Here is a 21,346-nt window from a genome sequence, read left to right on the forward strand (position 1 = left end):
CCTCGCTACAGGCAGCCCTCCCACCGGGGCGGGAACAGGCTAGGAGAGGCCTGAAGGCCACACACACACACACACACACACACACACACACACACACACACACACACACACACACGCACGCACGCACAAATATACATTTGCTTTTTGCTTTCAAAAAACACAAACACACAGGTCCTTCCACCAGATCCTCCTCAACATATTTTCCGTCATGGGACTAGCAGTCCCAACAAGATAAGGGTTAATATCACACAAGAGTGCTTGTATGCTTTGCCACTGTAACCTTGCATTGTTGAATAGTTGAGTCAGGGTAGCTCCCTGCTCAGAGACCGTGGGTGTGTGATCTTTTCAAAGGTGATGCAAATCAGGACTCGTTTACACTCACCAACAAAACAACAGAGTGTAAAACCAGATACTACTGTCATTCAGGAGCACATAAAAATGCCCACATGGGAGACACGTAAAGGCATCGAGATAGAGGGTGGAGGCCATGTTTACTAATATGCATTAAAAATGTTTCATGTGTCAGGAGTCAAATTGTTTTACAGGGATTCTGTTTCCTAAACAAATTCTTTAACTGGTGGATGATAGAAAGCAACTATAAACCCTATTGAGTCATCTTAGCAGGAGTTACTGCTATATGCATGATGCAAAAACTCTAGATTTAAATTTGTTAATATAAAACCCAGTTTTAAATGTTTTGTCCTTTGAAATTAATCAAAAGTAAAAACTTTAATCTTTAACAAAACATAAAACATAGAAACATAAAAACTGAGGGTTACAAACTAATATTTATTTAGTTTCTCCTTCTGAGAAACTGTATTAGCAAGAGTTACAGGTATCTGCATGCGATTAAGCATGAGCGGAATGCCTTTTAGTCACGTTTTCACTCATTCTGACAACCAAGGCATTAAAAGATGTGAATGAAAGTATGCAATTTAGGCAATTATGAAGTACTCTTTATGTGAGCAAAGGCAAAAGGAGAGAATTAAACAGATTTAAGGTAGGTTACAAATGCTAGGTGATGACATAATGTATGCTGATTGGTTAGTGACAGTCGACTGGCGAATACATTTTTAAACAGTATTTCTGATAAATTATGATAAATGAACGAAAACTAGTTCGTGTTGGACCAGTAAACTTAGTTTGGGATGTTTAGCTGGTAAACTATGAACATGAATAAACTCATTTTAACCTGGCTGAACTGAATTTAGAACTGGTACTTGTTAGAACAAATTGACACAATAGCTGTAACAAGCTGCAGGTTAAATCTTTATCTAGTCTATATATAAACAAATAGGTTTATGCAGTGTATCGTAATTTTATGGTCCTCACTGGTCAACAAAGCAATTGGTTTATTAGACTGTATGCAATGTAAGTTAAGCACCACATGCTGGTTTTGCATATGCATCCATATTCACATTTTGTAAGCCTTTTTCTCCACTTCTTTAGTTGTTTTCTATTGTCATGATTACATGCTCTTTACATGAATAAAACAGCTGCACATCAATAACAGGAAATGATGATATTCAATTAATTTATACAAATATCATCTCAGGGCACTTTAAGAACAAACCAGATACAGTTTATATTAACCTTGTCATGATTTGGTTTAAGGACTCAAACGCAGACTGATTGTGTCCTTCAATAAAGAAATAAGGAGAACTTACAGGAAAATTGCAGGGAGAGCAGGTCATGAAGAGCAGGCAGTGTAACATAGGAATCAAGAAATGAATAATGAGAACCAGTGAACTCATATACTGAGGGAAGAGTGGAGAATGACACTGTGTGCAAGTGAGTTAATCAGGGGATTAGGAACAGCTGTGGGAGATAAGCAAACAGGCAGACTGAGGGAAGGTGAATAATTAACACAGATGGAACTAAACTACACAAAAAGAAAACTACAAACCAAGGGGAAAAGACTTACACTGATCTAAGGGAAACCAACTAGAATACACAAATACACGCGGACGAGAAAGAGATCTCTGTCACTTCTGTACGTCATCACATCCGTAGATGCAAACCCATCTGGACAACCACCGCACAAGCCCACCACAGAATAGAACAAGAGGTATGCTGACAGGAAAAGGGTTCCAGTTCCCCAGTACCAGCCTGGTCAGAAAGTTTGGCTCTCATCATGTGACATACCTCTAAAATCTATGTCCAAGAAACTCGCCCCCAGGTTCATTGGCACGTATGAGATTGAGGCAGTTATCAGTCCTTCAGCTGTCCTCCTGAAGCTTCCTTCGAGTCTCCGCATTCATCCAACGTTGCATGTTTCTCAGATCAAACCTGTCATCACAAGTCCTTCCCTCTGGCGGATGTCCTGATCACCCTCTCGGTGAGTTCCTGTTTCTCCAGCAAACAAAATATTTCTTAATAAACTTGTTAAAACTTTTCCTGTTTTCCTGAGCATATTTCTGCATGTGGGTCAAAGCAGCTAGAAAAACGATGACACAAACATTTATTTGAATTTCTGATTATTGTGACTACATCATTACCAGGTTACTGTCAACTCAAACTGAAAATATACTCTAAACTTTATTATCTTTTGACATCAGATAATCCACTCGAAACGGATTCACAATAATTTACTCCGAAGATTATTTTTTGCACTTAATTTTCAAAAATGTCAAATTAAAAGTGACATTATTCATTTTGTGAAACTTTCAAAATACATTGATAACACAGTGTTCTGTTATGCATTTATTTTCATGTCCTTTTGCAGGAAACCCAGAGAAAGTCATGCCTGCAGATCATGAATCAATAGGAATCAGGCTGTTACTAGAAAATTAAACACAGTATTTACATTTTATGTGGCTACAGCCAAATGAAATCGAGCTTCAAGGTAACTTTTGAAAATATTGGAAAATAGAAAGCTCTGTGTACATTACATATACAGAAAGATTGTGTGGACGAACCAGTCGCTTGGAAAATCATCTGAAGATAAAGCAGACTAAGATTTGAAAAAAAAAAAACAACTGAAAACATATTTTCTAATCATTTCCATGGAGCAATTCTCAGCTGATTTTCAAATGTAATCTGAATTTATGTCAAAGAGAGGCTTTCAGAGCAGATCCAAATAAAGAACAAACAGACAAACTGTTTAATTATAAAAGCTTACAATGCGAATCGTGGAGGAAGGCATGGACATGACATGGATATGTATAGCATGGCAAAACAGTTGAGGACATAGGCAGGCATGGCATGGCAAACAGTTTACCCCGGTCAGACAGAATGTCTATAGGGATCCCAGGGGAACGGAAGACATGTTTGACGAGGAGCTTGGACAGTCTATAGGGCTGAAGGCAATTTCCAAGGTGCTGGAATGAACCGGTTTTACCTGGGAGACGTGGAATGTGGGGTGAATCTAGAGACTGGGGGGTAGCTGGAGGCGGACAGTGGCAGGACCAATGATGGACTGGATCTTGAATGGACCGAAGTATCTGGGGGAAAGTTTCTTAGACATGGATTTTACATGACTGTCATGTGTGGAAAGCCAAACCTGTTGTCCTGGTTGATAATCTGGAGCTGGTGTGCATTTGTGGTCTGTGATTCTCTTATTTTGGGCAGCAGTACGGTTGAGTGCAGTTATGGCATTGGTCCAGATGTTTCGGCAGCGACGGATGTGCTGAAGGACGGAGGTGACGGAGATGTCTTTCTCTTCTGAAGGGAAGAGGGGTGGCTGGTAACCTAGGGAGATCTCAAATGGATAATAACCTGTGGCTGTGGAGACTTGTGAATTGTGGGCGTATTCAATCCAGGGGAGATCCTGGTTCCAGTCGGATGGGTTTGATGAGGTAAGACACCGGAGGGTAGCCTCAATCTCCTGATTGAGACGTTCTGTCTGACCATTTGACTGGGGATGGTAACCTGAAGTGAGACTAACCTTATAATCAAGCGTTGAGCAGAAGTGTTTCCAGACTTGAGAGGAGAACTGAGGACCCAGGTCAGACAGAACATCGATAGGGATCCCATGGAGACGGAAGACTTGTTTGACGAGGAGCTTGGCAGTCTGAAGGCCTGAAGGCAATTTCCTGAGTGAAATGAGATGACAAGCTTTAGAAAAACGGTCTATGATGGTGAGGATGGTGGTCATACCTTGGGAGGGAGGTAATCCGGTGATAAAGTCGAGTGCGAGATGAGACCATGGGCGTTTGGGTATGGCTAGGGGTTGAAGGTGTCCAGCTGGTGGTTTATTATTAGATTTGTTCCGGGCACAGATAGAACAGGCTTGAACGTATCCTCTTACATCCTTATGCAAAGATGGCCACCAAAACGTACGGGAAATGAGGGCAATGGTCCGACTGGAACCAGGATGGCAGGTGAATGTGGAAGTATGGAACCAATGAATTACTTGAGAAGGAACAGGGGTGGGAACGTATGTGGTACCTTGTGGAGGAGGTCTAGGATCAGGTTCTTTCTGGAGGGCACGGGCGACGATGTCCTCAATCTCCCAGGTTACCGTGCCAATGATGCAACTGGAGGGTAAGATGGTGGATGTTTCAGTGGTATCTTCGTCTGGAGAAAACTGTCTTGAGAGAGCGTAGGGCTTAATGTTCTTGGATCCAGGGTGGTAGGAGATCGAGAGGTTAAATCGAGAGAAGAAAAGAGACCAACGTGACTGTCCGGGGTTTAAACATTTGGCGGATTGCAGGTAGGAAAGGTTCTTATGATCGGTCCAAACCAGCACCGGATGTTCAGCACCCTCCGACCAATGCCGCCACTCCTCTAGGGCTAACTGAATAACAAGGACTTCCCGGTCCCCCACATCATAGTTCCTCTCCGTGGGGTGAGTCGACGGGATAAGAATGCACATGGGTGGAGCTTATTGGCGTCTGATCGTTGGGATCATACAGCGCTGACCCCTGTATTGGATAAACTCTAGGATAAACTGTTTGTGGGGGTCGGGCTGTACCAAAATGGGTGCCTTGGAGGACATCTCTTTGAGTTGGCTGAATGCTTGTGTTGGGGCCATCCATTTTGGTCGCACATTTTGACACACGCAGCTCAACAGACGTCGCAGCTCTGACGTCACCAAGAGTGTAAAACCCAGAGGAGATGAAGTTTCGGTGCCATTTCCAGCCTGTCTCACAGGACAGCGTAACGGAGGCACATATCTGGAGAGACAAAAGCTCGCAGGCGAACCTTTGCTCCACAAGGCCATTCCCGGAAGAGCTTGAAAGCTGAAAATCTGTCTGATACGAGAAGATCAGAGGATTTATTCGCCGATCGAAGACCACGCCACACTCGGCGCAGGTGAAACCCACAGAGGTTCTATGTCCAAGGAGATGAGTTTCCCTCCTTGTTGATTCAGTCGACTAAACGGTTCGACATCTTTTCCCCTCCTGGATGGATGAGAAGTTATTGTTTTTTTTTTTTTCTCCTTAATTCGATCACGGACGCGTGATCCCTCTCCCCTCCTTTTCTTCAGACCTGATCCATCCTAAAATTTTTTTCATTCAAGGCAACTGCGGTCTGGGCCTCGCCCGACCACTCTTTGTTCCAGTTTTATTGCTGGAAATTTTCCACTGAGTTCCCGCCTCAAAGTTTTATGACCCTCTGTCAAGATTTGGAGCGATCAGCTGGTTGTGGCTAAAGGGGCGTGGCCCCACTGTTTTATCAACTGATCGCTGCGATCGAGACATCAACACAACAGGAGGACTTCTCTTTCCATTTAACCCAAATTACACATTTTGTCCATAAAACTACTGGTTTGATCTTCATAGACACTAAATGCGCATATAAATTTTTCTTTTATTATCATTGTTAGGTAGCCATTTTTATTCCCTTTGTGTAGAACGGTGTTTGTTAGTTAGGTGAAGGTTTTTGGACCAGAATAATGGTATATCAGGATTATTTGGCTTCAATAAATCTTCATATATATAATTAAGAGAAGCGTTTGTGTTTATTTCGTGCAAGAGTGATTTATCTGTCAAAACAAGGTCGAAGTTACCCCACCTTCGGTGAAGTGGTTGAATAAACAGTGACAGTTGGTGGTTTTGGTTAATAATTTGTAATTATTAAAGAACTTTGAGCCCATAATCACACCAGAGTATATCTCTGATTTCTATTCGTAAGTAATGATTTTTGGTTAAGAAATAAATTGTTTTCAAATTATGATTTTAAATTATAATTCTTGATGAATATTAATTAATCAATAATCATAATCCTTACATAAATGGCATCCCTGGGTGGTCCTTAAAATGACAGATACCACTGTTGCACGAAGTAACACATTTGTGATATCCTGAAAGCTCTGTTGTGAGATTTGGTAAAAGTTTGCAGTTGTAAGCTAGAGGATGTATCTTGACAAATATTGACTCAATTCTACTGCAGAGTAGTAATAATATACTCCTAATAGTAATAATAGTTTTTCTAAGGTGCTTTTGTGGACGCAAGGTGGACATTTTGTGTAGTTTATGGTGAAATTCAACGTAAATTGCCAGCTTGTCAAAGCAACCCCTGCTGGCTAAGAGCTGTAGCGCAGTCAGCTTGTTGCCAGAGCAACCAAAAATTTCTTGCACAGTAGGAGGCATCCAACTATCTGCCGTTGGTGTAACTAACACTCCCAGTCAGGGAGAAAGCAACACCACGGTCTGGTGGCCATTGAGTAAATTACAGTTGCAACAGGATTTTCTCCGCTGCAGACAGGCGTTTAGTGCTACCTTGTGGTCACTAGTGAGGATTACAGTTGCGGCCACAGAATTTAACTAATTTGATTAGTTTTATTAACACAGGCAGATGATCCCATCACCGATGATAAAAGGACACAGCTTGAGCTAAGATCAAGTTATTGATCATTCACTGCCACTTCTGCTCTGAAATGTATGTATTTTTGCTGGGTTTTCTTGTGTGTGTGAAGCGTGTTTTAACCAGATTTGCACAAATAACTTTAGTTGTCTAACTTGGTAGGTCCTGCAAGAAAGTAAATAACCCATAGTATGCATCACTAATAATCATTCGAAGCTAAGAATTGCGTTGAATGTTTTAGTTTTATTTATCCCAGCAAACCTATACACCTGTAAGATATATATATATATGTATATATATATCTATACATGAATAACAAAGCTAGCTGAGTGCTTAGTCTGTTTGTGCTGCTGCTAATTGATTTTAGTGAACATTCAAAACTAAACAGCTTAGTCTGTTTGTGTTACTGCTAATTGTCACTACTGGTAATTTTAGTGGTCATTCATAGCTGAACACCTTGTTTGTTGTTGTGCATTTTGGCCAAAGATGGAGAAAACATCCCAGACAGCAGCTGGAGATGTGAGTCAGGAGGGCCCCACAGAAATGCAGGCACAGAAAGCAATTGGAGCTTTGATTTTATTGTCATAAGAGGAGCGTAAAGCTCTTAAGGATTATAGCATTGAGGAATGTGAAGCAAGGATACAGTAATTGCTCCAGGTCATTAAGAACCCACCAAAAGACACACAGGTGGCTGATGTGTTAGGACAGCTCACTCTTTTATATCAGCGAAGGGTACTTTTGGAAAGAGACCAGTGTTTTAAACTACAGTTTATGCTGAATAATACTTTGCAGACAGGCAACTAGGTGTGAACTGTTAGAAGTGGAGGAGAAGTTGGAAGCAGCCAGAAGGTTGGAGGTAGCTGAGCGTAGCCAGGATACACCCCCATCCCCAGAGGACTGGGGGGTGGAGATAAATCCTGTCTCACAGGTTGAAACCTCTGAAGGTGAGCCACACGTGCAACACCCTGAGAGAACCTTCCACTCAGAGCTGGAAAACGTAGAAGCTGCTCTCCAGAGACAACCTTCCCAAGCTTGTGGTTTTGCCCACACATCCACAGAGTCCAGAGCAGGTATGAGTAGGCAGATTACATTCAGTGGTGCGGTGTCCCACCCCACTGTAGTAGACAGCCATGAACAATACCTGGCGGTGGACTCACTAGAAGTTAATGGTTCAAGTTTTAGGGGCGAGCAGCCTTCACACTTGACTTGCAGGACCCTGCTCTACAATCCCTCATCTCCACCAAGGCGACATGAGAGTCGTCTCGGGGACTCAGGTGGTTCATACCGCCCTCAACCGCTGCCCAGGACCCGTTTCCCGGGAGCACAGGGCCGACCATTGTACCATGAGCAGCCTCCAGTGCCTCCCCCAAGGGTAAAGCGTGATGCCCTGACACACGGGGAATGCAGCAGGAGTGAACCTTCAGTTGATGACTCAGATGGGCCAGCACCAATCCCTGAGAGTGGATCATGCACATGCCAACTTGAGTCTCTTTCCCAAGGCATAGAACATTTTGACCCTAATAATGAGAAATCAAACATTGATGATTATCTTAGGGAAGTCGAACGCTGCCTTTTAGACCTGTGCTGCCCATCAGCACAAGAAAAACATCCTGGAGCATCCATGTTTTCATGGAGAGCCTGCCCCGTGCAGTCCGAGACCATTATTCAACCCTCTGCAAAGCTTTAAGGGAAGAATATTCTGTGTACACGGACCGGGCCTTCACAGCACTTGGTTCTTTGGTTATCGAGCAAAATAAAAGCGAAGCACCCAGAGAGTATGACCAGCGCCTGAGAGCCGCTTACTTCCAAGGTGGTAATGCTCCCGGCATAGAGGAGGGACATGCTTTTAAATCTCTGTTCCTCCACAACCTTCATGAAACCACACGTTACGACGTTACTATGTACTGTAGAACAAAAACCCTCACCATGGCGTGGGAAACAAGTGCAAGCCTCACTAATGGATCAGAAGGTGAGGTTAGAGTTTTACAGGTGCACACAGAAGAAGACAGTGGTGCGTTAGAAGGCAGAGAAATACCTTCAAACAGAACTCATGTTAAGAACAGGTTAAGGGAACAATGTATGTTTGGTAAGCTGGACCGGGGGCGGGGGGGGGTGGTGGTGATCCAGCAACAGTCAAAGTTGCCGGACCACTTCTGGTCGAACAGACGACCTGACCATCACGTGAGGCCCAAAGGTAAGCCTGATGGAAAAGGTTGGAGTCAACATGCAGGATGGAACCCGAGGAAAGAGATGGAGGATGCCTTCCACAAGATTCTGACAGAAGCAGTGCGCCAGGTATGCGCCCAACCTCCACCATCATTAGAGGCAGCTGACCATCCAGTGAAACCGGATCCAAAACCCCCGCCAGCACGACTAGGCGTGTACCCAGTCTCCACAGCCATCAGAGGCAACCTGATCAGATGGAGAGACAAACCTGGGAAGCTCAAAGAACCCCTTGGTGACCTCTCCAGGAGAAACACCATAAACCATTTCTCCAAGGTTCTTAGGTAAACTGAACCAAAATGAACATACAGGTTACCTATACTATCTCACCAGTACAGGAGGACAGGTCAAACTGAGGTTCCATTTTAAAACAGGATCAGAGATCAGTCTGATGTTCTCAGTCTTGTTTGAGGAGGTGAGTAGAGCCATGCTCTCCCTCAGTAAACCATTTCAGGCTGAAGCTTGTGATGTAAGCATCACCAGCTGGGTGGAGATGGACATCACACTCAACGGCATGACTCTGGTGCACCCCATCTACAGGGGTTGGACAATGAAACTGAAACACCTCTCATTTTAGTGTGGGAGGTTTCATGGCTAAACTGGACCAGCCTGGTAGCCAGCCTTCATTGATTGCACATTGCACCAGTAAGAGCAGAGTGTGAAGGTTCAATTAGCAGGGTAAGAGCACAGTTTTGCTCAAAATATTGAAATGCACACAACATTATGGGTGACATACAAGAGTTCAAAAGAAGACAAATTGTTGGTGCACGTCTTGCTGGTGCATCTGTGACCAAGACAGCAAGTCTTTGTGATGTATCAAGAGCCACGGTATCCAGGGTAATGTCAGCTTACCACCAAGAAGGACAAACCACATCCAACAGGATTAACTGTGGACGCAAGAGGAAGCTGTCTGAAAGGGATGTTCAGGTGCTAACCCGGATTGTATCCAAAAAACATAAAACCACGGCTGTCCAAATCACGGCACAATTAAATGTGCACCTCAACTCTCCTGTTTCCACCAGAACTGTCCATCAGGAGCTCCACAGGGCCAATATACACGGCCGGGCTGCTATAGCCAAACCTTTGGTCAATCATGCCAATGGCAAACGTGGATTTCAATGGTGCAAGGAGCGCAAATCTTGGGCTGTGGACAATGTGAAACATGTATTGTTCTCTGATGAGTCCACCTTTACTGTTTTCCCCACATCTGGGAGAGTTACGGTGTGGAGAAGCCCCAAAGAAGCGTACCACCCAGACTGTTGCATGCCCAGAGTGAAGCATGGGGCTGGATCAGTGATGGTTTGGGCTGCCATATCATGGCATTCCCTTGACCCAATACTTGTGCTAGATGGGCGCGTCACTGCCAAGGACTACCGAACCATTCTTGAGGGCCGTGCGCATCCAATGGTTCTAACATTGTACCCTGAAGGCGGTGCCGTGTATCAGGATGACAGTGCACCAATACACACAGCAAGACTGCTGAAACATTGGTTTGATGAACATGAAAGTGAAGTTGAACATCTCCCATGGCCTGCACAGTCACCAGATCTAAATATTATTGAGACACTTTTGGGTGTTTTGGAGGAGCGAGTCAGGAAACATTTTCCTCCACCAGTATCACGTAGTGACCTGGCCACTATCCTGCAAGAAGAATGGCTTAAAATCCCTCTGACCACTGTGCAGGACTTGTATATGTCATTCCCAAGACGAATTGACGCTGTATTGGCCGCAAATTATTGTGGTCTAAAACCAGGTGTTTCAGTTTCATTGTCTATCCCATGTATATGTGCACATTGAACACGGAGCTTTTTCTTGGGGTCCAGGACCTGCTGGACAGGCTGGCCCCACTCATTGACTGCCACCAGGACCAACTCTGGGTCCAGGCGGTGGTGCAAAAACCACTGGGTGCTAGCAGCAAACCATCCTTGGTGACAAACCAGGTTGCCAGCTTAGAGGAGCCCAAAGAACCTCTCAGGCCCTCATCGGTGCCAGACATGGGCACCTCTGTGACACAGCTGCACCCAGCCACCAAGAAAACTCCTCCCAGATGCAGTCATGTATCATTTCTTCACTCTTTAAAGAACCCAGGTGTGAAACCTCACAACCCCAGAGTGGTGGAAGATGTACACCTGGAAACCATGTTCATACCAGAAGTGCTTCTAGCATTCTGGCTAGAGAAATTATCAACTGGTAGAGAGCTGTTGTAGTTGTTTTCTGGTCTCTAGGGGATCCCAATCTGTGACAGCCTTTATTTTTGCTGGATCTGCATGTACCTGTCTTCAAAAATGAAGCCCAAAAAAGGTGACTGTGGGTTGATGGAATTTGCATTTCTCTGCCTTGATGTACAGTCGGTTCAGGTGGAGTCGTTGCAGAACGAGCCGGACATGGCGTTTGTGTTCAGATAGGTTTCTGGAAAAAATCAAAATGTCATCAAGGTAAACAAAAACGAAAATGTTTAAGAAATCACAGATCCCTCTTGTGGACTGGTGGGCTGGGGCTGCTGGCGCTGTCTGGGGGGGTTGGGCGGGCTTGGAGGTGTGCTGCTCTGCTGGCTGTCTTGTCCGAGGGGGGATCGGGGCGGTGGGCTGGGGGGTGGCGTGGAGGGGTTGTGTCCACTTCTAGGGCGTGGGGTCACTGGCCTTTGGGTCGGCTGGGCGGCGATGGTGGAGCTGAGCTGGATAGTGTTTCTCCCTGGGCGGTCGTTGCAGTGGCAGTGATGTAGTGTTTTTTGTTGCTGAGGGGGGTGTGGTGGGGTCACTGGCCCTGGGTGCCTGCCGCTGGCCGGGGACCTCTTGGTGGATGACTTTGTCCCATCATGGTGCAGGGTCGGGGGTCCGGTTGTGGTTGCGGTGCTGGGTGGGGTCTGCCCTGTTGCGCCAATGGGCGAGGGTGGCGTTGCGCGGGGCCCTTGCCTTGCCGTTGCGGCGCGCTGTGTGGTGGGGGAGCGGGGTGCGGCTGGGGTTCTTAGAGCGGGGCTGTGTGTGGAACTTGCACTGTGTGGGTGTGGCTTCATCGACTTCTCGGCCACGGAGTTCACCTGTGGGGGTGTGCCCCTGTGGGGGTGGGGATTCGTGCTGTTTGGGTTCGGGGGGATGTGTTCGATATCGGTGTCCTTGTTGGGGGTGGCCCTGTGGGGAGGTTCTTGTTGGGGTTCACTGGGGGTGGGAGACTCATGGGGTTGGGATCTGAGCTCGTTGGGGGTCGGGACTGCTCCGTCCTGGGGCGGCTCCGGTCCCAAAGAAGTTTATAATAAAGTTTCTTTATAAATATCAAGCAGAGCTTTAAAGCATTAGCTGTGATGCTCTGCTTGTGAAAGTAAATCTGTTGGGCAATTTCTTGGCACTCAGACAACAATTCTGAGGGGACAGGACACGGTAAAAAAAAAAAAAAAAAAAAAAGAAATCACAGAGAACATCATTTATTAGGGCTTTGAAAACTGATGGAGCGTTGCATAGTCCAAAGGGCATGACCACATACTCCACTTTGGATGGAGCAGCTCTTCTTTCTAGGAATCGGGCCGAATTTATTAGTTCTCCAAACCTCTGACAACCCAGGGTTCAGACCAGGAAGCAGGGTCGTAGTTTAACACCCCTCTCTGCAGCTTCTGTACTGCTACCCACCCATTACCCTATTAAGACAGTGTCTCGCCCACGGACAAAATTGAATAGATTAAAAAATAATCTAAAAGGAGGAAATCAGGAAAATCTAATAAAAATAAACACAACTCAGACTAAAAAGAAAAATAAAACAATTAAATGTGGCTTACTGAACATAAGATCTCTCTCTTCAAAGACTTTGCTAGTTAGTGACCTGATTTGTGACAATCACATTGATTTATTTTGCCTCACAGAAACCTGGCTGCAGCAAGAGGATTATGTTACTATAAATGAGTCAACTCCTACTAATTATTTAAATTTTCACATTCCTCGAAATACTGGGCGAGCAGGAGGAGTAACAACCATCTTTCAGTCTGATTTATTGACTAGTCCCAGACCAATCAATAACTACAACTCTTTTGAATATTTAATCCTTAGTTTTCCTCATCCAAATTGCAAAGCACTAAAACCACTTCTGTTTGTTGTTTTGTAAAGTCCACCAGGCCCTTACTCTCAATTTTTAGATCAGTTTTCAGACCTTTTATCTGATTTAGTGTTAAACACAGATAAGGTTATTATAGTGGGGGATTTTAACATTCATGTCGACACTGAAAGTGATAGCTGAAATATAGCCTTTAATGCTATCTTAGACTCAATTGGCTTTGCTCAAAACATTAACAAACCTACCCACCTTTGTCTTCATTCTCTGGACCTTGTGCTGACATATGGCATTGAGTGTAAAGACATAACAATATTTTCTCATAACCCTGTCCTGTCTGACCATTTTTTAAAACCTTTGAGTTTGATTTAACCGAGTACTCCACACCTGAAAGAAAATTTCATTATAGTAAATCATTATCAGACAATGCTGTAACAATCTTTAAAGAATCTGTTCCACTTTTGATTTGCTCATTATCACACAAAAAACAGTGGAGGGCAATAATTTTGTCTCTTCCCCTTCACAAATTGATTTTATTGTTCATAGTGTTACTTCATCATTGCATGATGCATTAGACAATGCAGCCCCCTTGAAAAAGAAGGTAATCATTCATAGGAGGCTAGCTCCCTGGTTTAATTCAGAGCTGCGTACTTTAAAGCACAATGTTAGAAAATTGGAGAGAGAATGGTGCTCTACACACCTAGAGGATTCCTACTTAATCTGGAAAAATAGCCTACTGTTGTATAAAAAGACACTTCGCCAAGCTAGAACAGGTTATTTCTCATCATTAATAGAAGAGAACAAGATTAATCATAGGTTTCTCTATAGTACAGTTGCTAAACTTACACAGTCATAGCTCTGTTGAGCCATCCATTCCCTTAGCTCTTAGCAGTCATGACTTTATGGGATTCTTGGATGACTTTAAATGTTCTGCTTCTAAATTCAGACAAGACAGCAGTTGTCGTCTTTGGACCGGAGTCTTTAAAAAAAAAAACTGCTTAGTCAATCACTTAACCTGGATGGCATTAAATTGACCTCCAGTAATAAAGTAAAAAACCTTGGTGTTATTTTTGACCAGGACATGTCATTTAAATCCCATATTAAACAGGTTTCTAGGATTTCCTTCTTTCATCTCCGGAACATTGCCAAAATTAGAAATATCCTATCCAGGAGTGACGCTAAAAAACTAGTCCATGCATTTGTTACTTCAATGCTGGACTGTTGTAATTTGTTACTATCAGGATGTCCACAAAATGCAGTTAAAAGCCTTCAGCTGATTCAAAATGCTGCAGCAAGAGTTCTGATGAAAATTAAAAAGAGAGATCATATTTCTCCTATTTTAGCTTCCCTTCATTGGCTCCCTGTTAAATTTAGAATAGAATTGAAAATTCTCCTCCTCACATATAAAGCCCTTAATGATCTAGCTCCATCATACATCAGAGATCTGATTGGTCCATATGTTCCTAACAGAGCACTTTGTTCTCAGACTGCAGGTTTACTGGTGGTTCCTAGAGTCTCTAGAAGTAAAAGGGGAGGCAGATCCTTTAGTTATTAGGCTCCTCTCCTGTGCAACCAGCTCCCAGTTTTAGTCCGTGAGGCAGACACCCTGTCTACTTTTAAGGCTAGACTTAAAACTTTCCTTTTTGATAAAGCTTATAGTTAGAGTGGCTTAGTTTATCAGGGAGGTAGCCTTCCTCCCTCCCTGTTGGTTGGAGTAAGGGGGAGTCAGGTTTAGCCTAAACCAGCTCAGTTATGGTTGAGGTGCAAACACACACTCCATTTCTGCTACCTGTATGACCCCCTCTCTTTTCCAATGGTTATGGTCAATCTGACAGAGAGAGGTATCCCAATCCTTGTGGTTTTTAGTATAACAATGGCCATCAGTGGGCTCTAGATGGACAAACTATCTACTTTAAGGCTAGGCTTAAAACGTTCCTTTTTGATAAAGCTTATAGTTAGAGTGGCTTAGGTTATCCTGAGCTATCTCTGTAGTTATGCTGCTATAGGCTTAGGCTGCTGGAGGACATAATAACCACTTTCACCCTCTTCGCTACATTCTCACACTACTCTACAATTTTGCATTATTTGCTGTTATTTCAGCTTTTAACTTTGTTCTCTCTTTTTTCTCTTCCTAGAAGATACACCTGGCCTGACTCTGTGTCAACCTGTGACACCTTTCTGGAGAGGGGCATCGTCCAAGCTTCTGCTGAAAACAACTTAATGCTCACCCTCTACTGATGATCCACATGGCCCTGTCTTTCAGTGTTTAACCCTTTCTCTCTCCTAGACATGGCGATAGAGTGAGCTTTTACTGTGACTAACTCTATGTGCTCTCTTTCAGACTCTATCCTTGAAAAATGGCTCAGGGTTAATTTGTTCTTTCTTCCTAGATGAAATGACTAAAGGAGCTACATCCATTCTTTACTTTTCCTTCCCATAGAAAGTACTCCTGGATCAGTGCTTCATTGTTCTCTTTGTGTCTCTGCTCTGTTCTCTCAAACCCCCAGTTGGTCGTGGCAGATGGCCGCTCACACTGAGCCTGGTTCTGCTGGAGGTTTCTTCCTGTTAAAAGGGAGTTTTTCCTCTCCACTGTCGCTACATGCATGCTCAGTATGAGGGATTGACTGTCCACTGTCGCTACATGCTCATCCGGGAGGAGGGAATGCTGCAAGTCTCTGACTGGATGCAATCTGCTGGGTTTCCTTAGACAGAAAAACTTTTTATCCAATTTGAATAAATAACTTAATCTGACTGCACTGTTCAATGGTTAGGACTAATTGGAATGTATGAACCTGACTTTTGTGAAGTGCCTTGAGACAACATGTGTTGTGAATTGGCGCTATATAAATAAACTGAATTGAATTGAAAATGTCCAATGGGGGTCTTGAAGGCTGTTTTCCATTCATCCCCCTGGCAGATGCGGACGAGGTGGTAGGTGTTGCGGAGGTCCAGCTTAGTGAAGATGCGGGCTTCATGAAGAGGTTCAAAGGCTGCGGAGAGGAGTGGTAATGGGTATCTATTCTTTACTGTGATGTGGTTCAGACCATGGTAGTCTATGCAGGGTCGGAGGGAACCGTCTTTCTTGGACACAAAGAAGAAGCCCGCCCCCAAGGGAGAAGATGATGGTCTGATGATGCTAGCGGTGAGAGATTCATTTATATAGGTTTCTACGGCTTCTCGTTCTCATCCGGAAATGTCGTAGAGACGACTGGTGGGCAATTGGGCACCAGGTAATAGGTCAATCGCACAATCATAAGGGCGATCGGGAGGAAGAGAGCATGCTTTAGATTTACTAAAGACTTCCTTTAAATCTAGGTACTCACAGGGAACTCCTTGAAGGTCCTTGAAGGGGGTGGAGAGAGTTCCGTGGGGAACGAAGACAGTGAGAGATGTCCGGAGAATGAATTGTGCTTTGTTTGCCTGCAGCGGAGGTGCAATCCAGGGTGCTCAGATGGCTGCAATGCTGGGTGGACAGGTAGTGCAGAAAGGAGGAAGCCAGTCATGAAAGTAATGATCCAGAGTCCACAGGGAGTATGGAACAAGAAGGTGAGTCCACAAATAGTTATCAGAGTCTAGGTTGGTGTGAGGGAAACCCTTGGAGAGGAGAGACACAGGAATGAAGATTAACATAGGAAGAACACAAGAAGCTCAGGGGAAAGCTCAGGCTTGGCTCAGAAGTTGCTAAGATTCTAGACAGAATGCTCAGAAACACAAGAGGTGGCTTGTTGTTACCACTCAGGCGAAGAGTGACTGGCTTCCAGCCTCTTTATTCTGCCTTGCTGATTGTATCTGATGTGCTGCACCTGTGCAGAGGTGCAGCAGAGGAGGAGTGCCCAGCAGCAGCAGGAAGCCCTCTGGTGGATGGCTGCAGAACAAAACAGACAGGAACAGGACAAACAAAACCCCACATCCTGACACCATGTTTCACTGTGAGTATGGTGCTTAAGCTTGTCTTTAAGTCGAACAAACATTTGGGAAGTGTGGCTCAGAGTTTTCAGTTAGGTTTCTTCAGACCATAAAAGCTTCTCCCACAAGGTTTTGAAGATTTTACCGCAGCCTGGATGTTTTACTTGGAATAAAAGGATTTTTTAATTGTAACTTTACTCTGTAGCTCTGACAAATGCAGAATACAGGAGATGGTCATTAAGTGAGGAGCACAGCCAGCAGTTGTCACAAGTCCCTGTAACTCATTCAGTGTTAGTGTCCTCCTCCTGGCAGCCTCCCTGGCCAGTATCAGTCCTGTATTTTCATAACTATTGGAGAGATGTCCAGTTTTTATAATGTGAATGTTCTCCTATTTTTCCTCTAGTTATTAATAACTGTCCTCAATGTACCAGGGCATTTAAATGATGCCGCTGACTTATACCTTTAAGGTAATTCTTTTCATCTTGGGTACAAACGTTGATTTAATGGGCAAAGGAAGATCCTATTCTAACAGCTGAACTTTATTTCAGGTTAATTAGATTCACTGTAATTAATGGAAGCTGTGAACTCCTATTCCATTATTGCACTTTTATTTTTTTAGGTTTCCCCAGACTTGATACCGTATGTCTTTTCAGTTTTTATCTGTACACTCATCGACCACAGCCTTAATTCCTAGTGGCAAAAATTCAACAGGTTTCCAAAACATTCATCAAAGATTTTGGTTTATGCTGACATGATACCATCATGTGGTTGCTGCAGAATTGTTAAATACACATCCCTGATCCTCCACTACATCCCAAGTGAGTTTGATTAGACCGAGACCTGATGACTGTGAAGGCCACTGGGGTACAATGAACTTATGCTCAAAAATCCCATTTTAGATAATTTGACCTTTGTGACATGGGGCCCTGTCCTGCTGGTCATCCAGATATGGAAATGGTCAGCAACAATACTCAGGTAGATTGTAGTATTTGAATATGCTGAAGTGGTACTAAGGAGACTAAAACAAGCGGCAAGAAAATATACCCCACATCATTACACCACCACCAGCCTGAACCATGAATGCCAACCAGAATGGATGCATGCATTAATGTCATTTACCCCAAATTCTGATCCTACCTGCTGAATATCTGGTCATGAGTAGGATAATTGTTTTTATTGAAGAGCATCCTTTAAGTTCATCCAATCTACGGATAGAGCATAATACAGTTCAGTTGTATTGCAGAGCTTTACTAAAAGTAAAACTGTGTTATGTAGTGTTGTAAAGTTAAAACAAATATACAAAAATTATTTCTAGTCAAATGTAAATTTCACAACAAACTGCTGATAGATAAAGAAAAAGAATGATCAATAAAAACAAAGCCTTACCCAAACAAGCTGACCTTTTAATAAAAACCGTTTGTATTTTGCATGTCACTAACATTTCCCCCCTTTCCTGTCAGTGTTTCTTTACCTTTTCTACATAAGTTATCGACTGGCTAATTTGGTCTGCAGGCCCGGTGAGTCGCTGCAGCATCGGCATGACAGCTTTATCTATTAGAGTGAGCCCAATGACAGCCTTGTTCCGGCGGTGTGTGTTTGTCTCTGTGTGCGACTCTTCTTGGATTTGTGTGCGTGTCGGTGTCAGTATTGGTGTCAGAGTGCAGGCGGAAGGTAGGATGAGGAGGGGACGAGGGGGGTCAGGCTCATTCTCAGTTGCATTAGCACAGGAGCAGGACTGGGACACATCAACATCTTAATCAATACGCGAGAGTCAATTACTGAGGAAGCGCGTGCTTAAGCAAGATCTGATTATTGGGTTCATGTTCAGTCCACCAAATGGACCCAATCAATGCGATACGATATGTGGTGTATACACTCCTCATCCTCATCCCCCTCCTCCTCTCACCTCCTGTCACCTAAGTCCAATGGTCCCCCACCCACTCACATTCCTCACAGACGCTTGAGGAAAGGAAAGGAGGCTGATTGAAGTGACAAAAGGAGAAGATTTATGTTCTGCTAGGGAAAATAGGAGGGCCGTGGTGAACCTGTCCAGACAGCACGAGTGTATGAAGATGAAACAACTGGAAGAGCTTCAACAAAGCCTTTAAATAAGTCATATCTGGGCATGATTTAGGAGATAAGTAAACATCATCTGTCTGTGCTCATTCCACTGTTCTGAAGCAAAACACTTCGATGGGAGAGTGCATTACACAACTCAGACCTCACAAAGAGCTAAGGAAAAGTGTTCATACCCCAGGACCTTTTCAAATGTTGTATTGTTACGAATGCAAATTTGTATAATTGTGCTTAAATGGACTAGACCAACACAAAGTTGTGCATATTTGTGAAGAAGAAGGACAATTTTACTTGTTTTTTAACATTTCATATAGTTCCAGATCTAAACATACATATTCAGTATCTCTTAGATTACTCTTATACCCCTTAGATAATCAGTAAAATGGTCTCTGGGATCCCTGTGATTGCTCTGTAAAGTGAACCATCTTCAGAAGATTTTAATATTGCAGAAAGTTGCTTTCAACCATAACATATCTCAGCTACATAGCCTGGGAAATACTATTTATACCCATGGAACTGTTTTCACATTTGTCAAGATACAACAAATTTTAGCTTGGATTAAAAGTTTTTTTTTACAGTTAAATACACAAAATAGTGTGGAATGTATTATTTAGTCCCCCTTACTTTCATACCTCTAAAGAAAAAGTGCATTCAGAGGTCACCTAATTAGTGAATAAAGTCCACCTGTGTGTAACTTAATTCCAGTATGAATCCAGCTGTTCTGTGATGGCCTTAGAGGATTTTTAAAGAACCTTAGAGAACAAACAGCATCATGAAGACCAATGAACACAGCAGACAGGTCAGGTAGGAAGTTCTGGAACAGTTTAAAGCAGGATCAGGTTCTAAAACAATATCCCAAGCTTTGAACATCCCACAGAGCTCTGTTCAATTCATCTTCTGAACATGGAAAGAGGACAAACTGCCAACGTACCAAGACATGGACGTCTATCTAAACTGACAGGCTGGGCAAGAAGAGCATTATCAAATAAGCAGCCATGATGCCCGTGGCTGCAAAGCTTAGTTGGCACAATTATTAGTCCTAATGAGACCATAACTGAACTTTTTCACCTCTGTACAAAATGCTTTGTGTAGAAAATCTAACATTGCACAGTGCCCTCAACACACCATCTCCACAGTGAAACATGGTGGTGGGAACATCATGCTCTGGGGATGCTTTACTCAGAAACAGGGGAGAGAGGTTGGGGCTGATGATTGCATGGATGCCTGCAGATCCCAGCAGGAAGGTGACCCTAAACATACAACCAGAGCACAATGGCATCATTTAGATGAAAGCAGACTAGGGCTAAAACAATTTGTCTCAAGACTTTGTTAAATTCTGTTGAACTATTTAGAGCACTGTGTTCCAGCCGGGTGGTTATTTGTGTTGCCCAGTGCTCTCAATTCCTTTAAAGCTGCAGTAGGGAGATCTGAGAAAATCATGGACTTAGCCTGAAAGTTTGAACAAGCACATCTTACAAGTCCCTCCCCTTGCTCTGCTGTGCTACAGCCTTCCCTCCACACCAGAGCCTCCCGTGAACGAGCAGGCGAGTAAGCAGGGGCAGTGATGACGGCGGACAAACAGTTATGGCACTGCAAGGACGAAACATCAACGATATGCTTTACATTGACTATGCCCTCCCCATACTTTGACTACAAACTTGACCCTAAAATCATTAGCATAGCTATTAGCACAGACAATAGTACGATTGCAACACACCAGCGATGTTGAGCTTGAACCACAGTATGCGCCATGTGGGGGAGGGGTGTAAGCAGCGCATACACTAGCATGATTGACACTGCTCAGACATTCTTCTGGGTCTGATGGGTTGTTTTTGACTGGAAGCGGTGTATTTCTGCAAATGGCAGTAGGACCACTAGGAGCCAGAGAAGCTTGAATTTTTTCACAGATCATCTGTCTCATATTCTACTGTCAGGACATAGGGACAGTTTTAACAAATATGTAAAAAATGTATTTTTACAAAAGTTACCTACTGCATCTTTAATGATAGCCCCTATGCTGCTGATACGTGAATGCCAAGCATGGTTATCAGCTGTGGGGCAAAAAAAGCACAACTCCCCAACCCATGTGTCAGTTCTTCTGAGTTTATTACCAGCTTGTGCTTCGAAAGCACACCAGAAAAACACATTTTACTTACTGAACACCTCTGTAAAAAACAGATGTCTGCAAAACAAGACCACTTGCATGCACAAGGAAACTGAGGGTGATGTTTGATTAATAAAAGGCAGTGTTTCATGTGCTTGAATTAAAATTTGCTGTTTACCTTTTTGATAGGTAATGTGTCATTACTTTTTATTTCTTGTCTGTTTTGTACTAAAACAGTAAGGTTTCTATTTT

The sequence above is a fragment of the Girardinichthys multiradiatus genome, chromosome 5 (genome assembly GCF_021462225.1).
Source record: "Girardinichthys multiradiatus isolate DD_20200921_A chromosome 5, DD_fGirMul_XY1, whole genome shotgun sequence".
Taxonomy (NCBI): Eukaryota; Metazoa; Chordata; class Actinopteri; order Cyprinodontiformes; family Goodeidae; genus Girardinichthys; species Girardinichthys multiradiatus.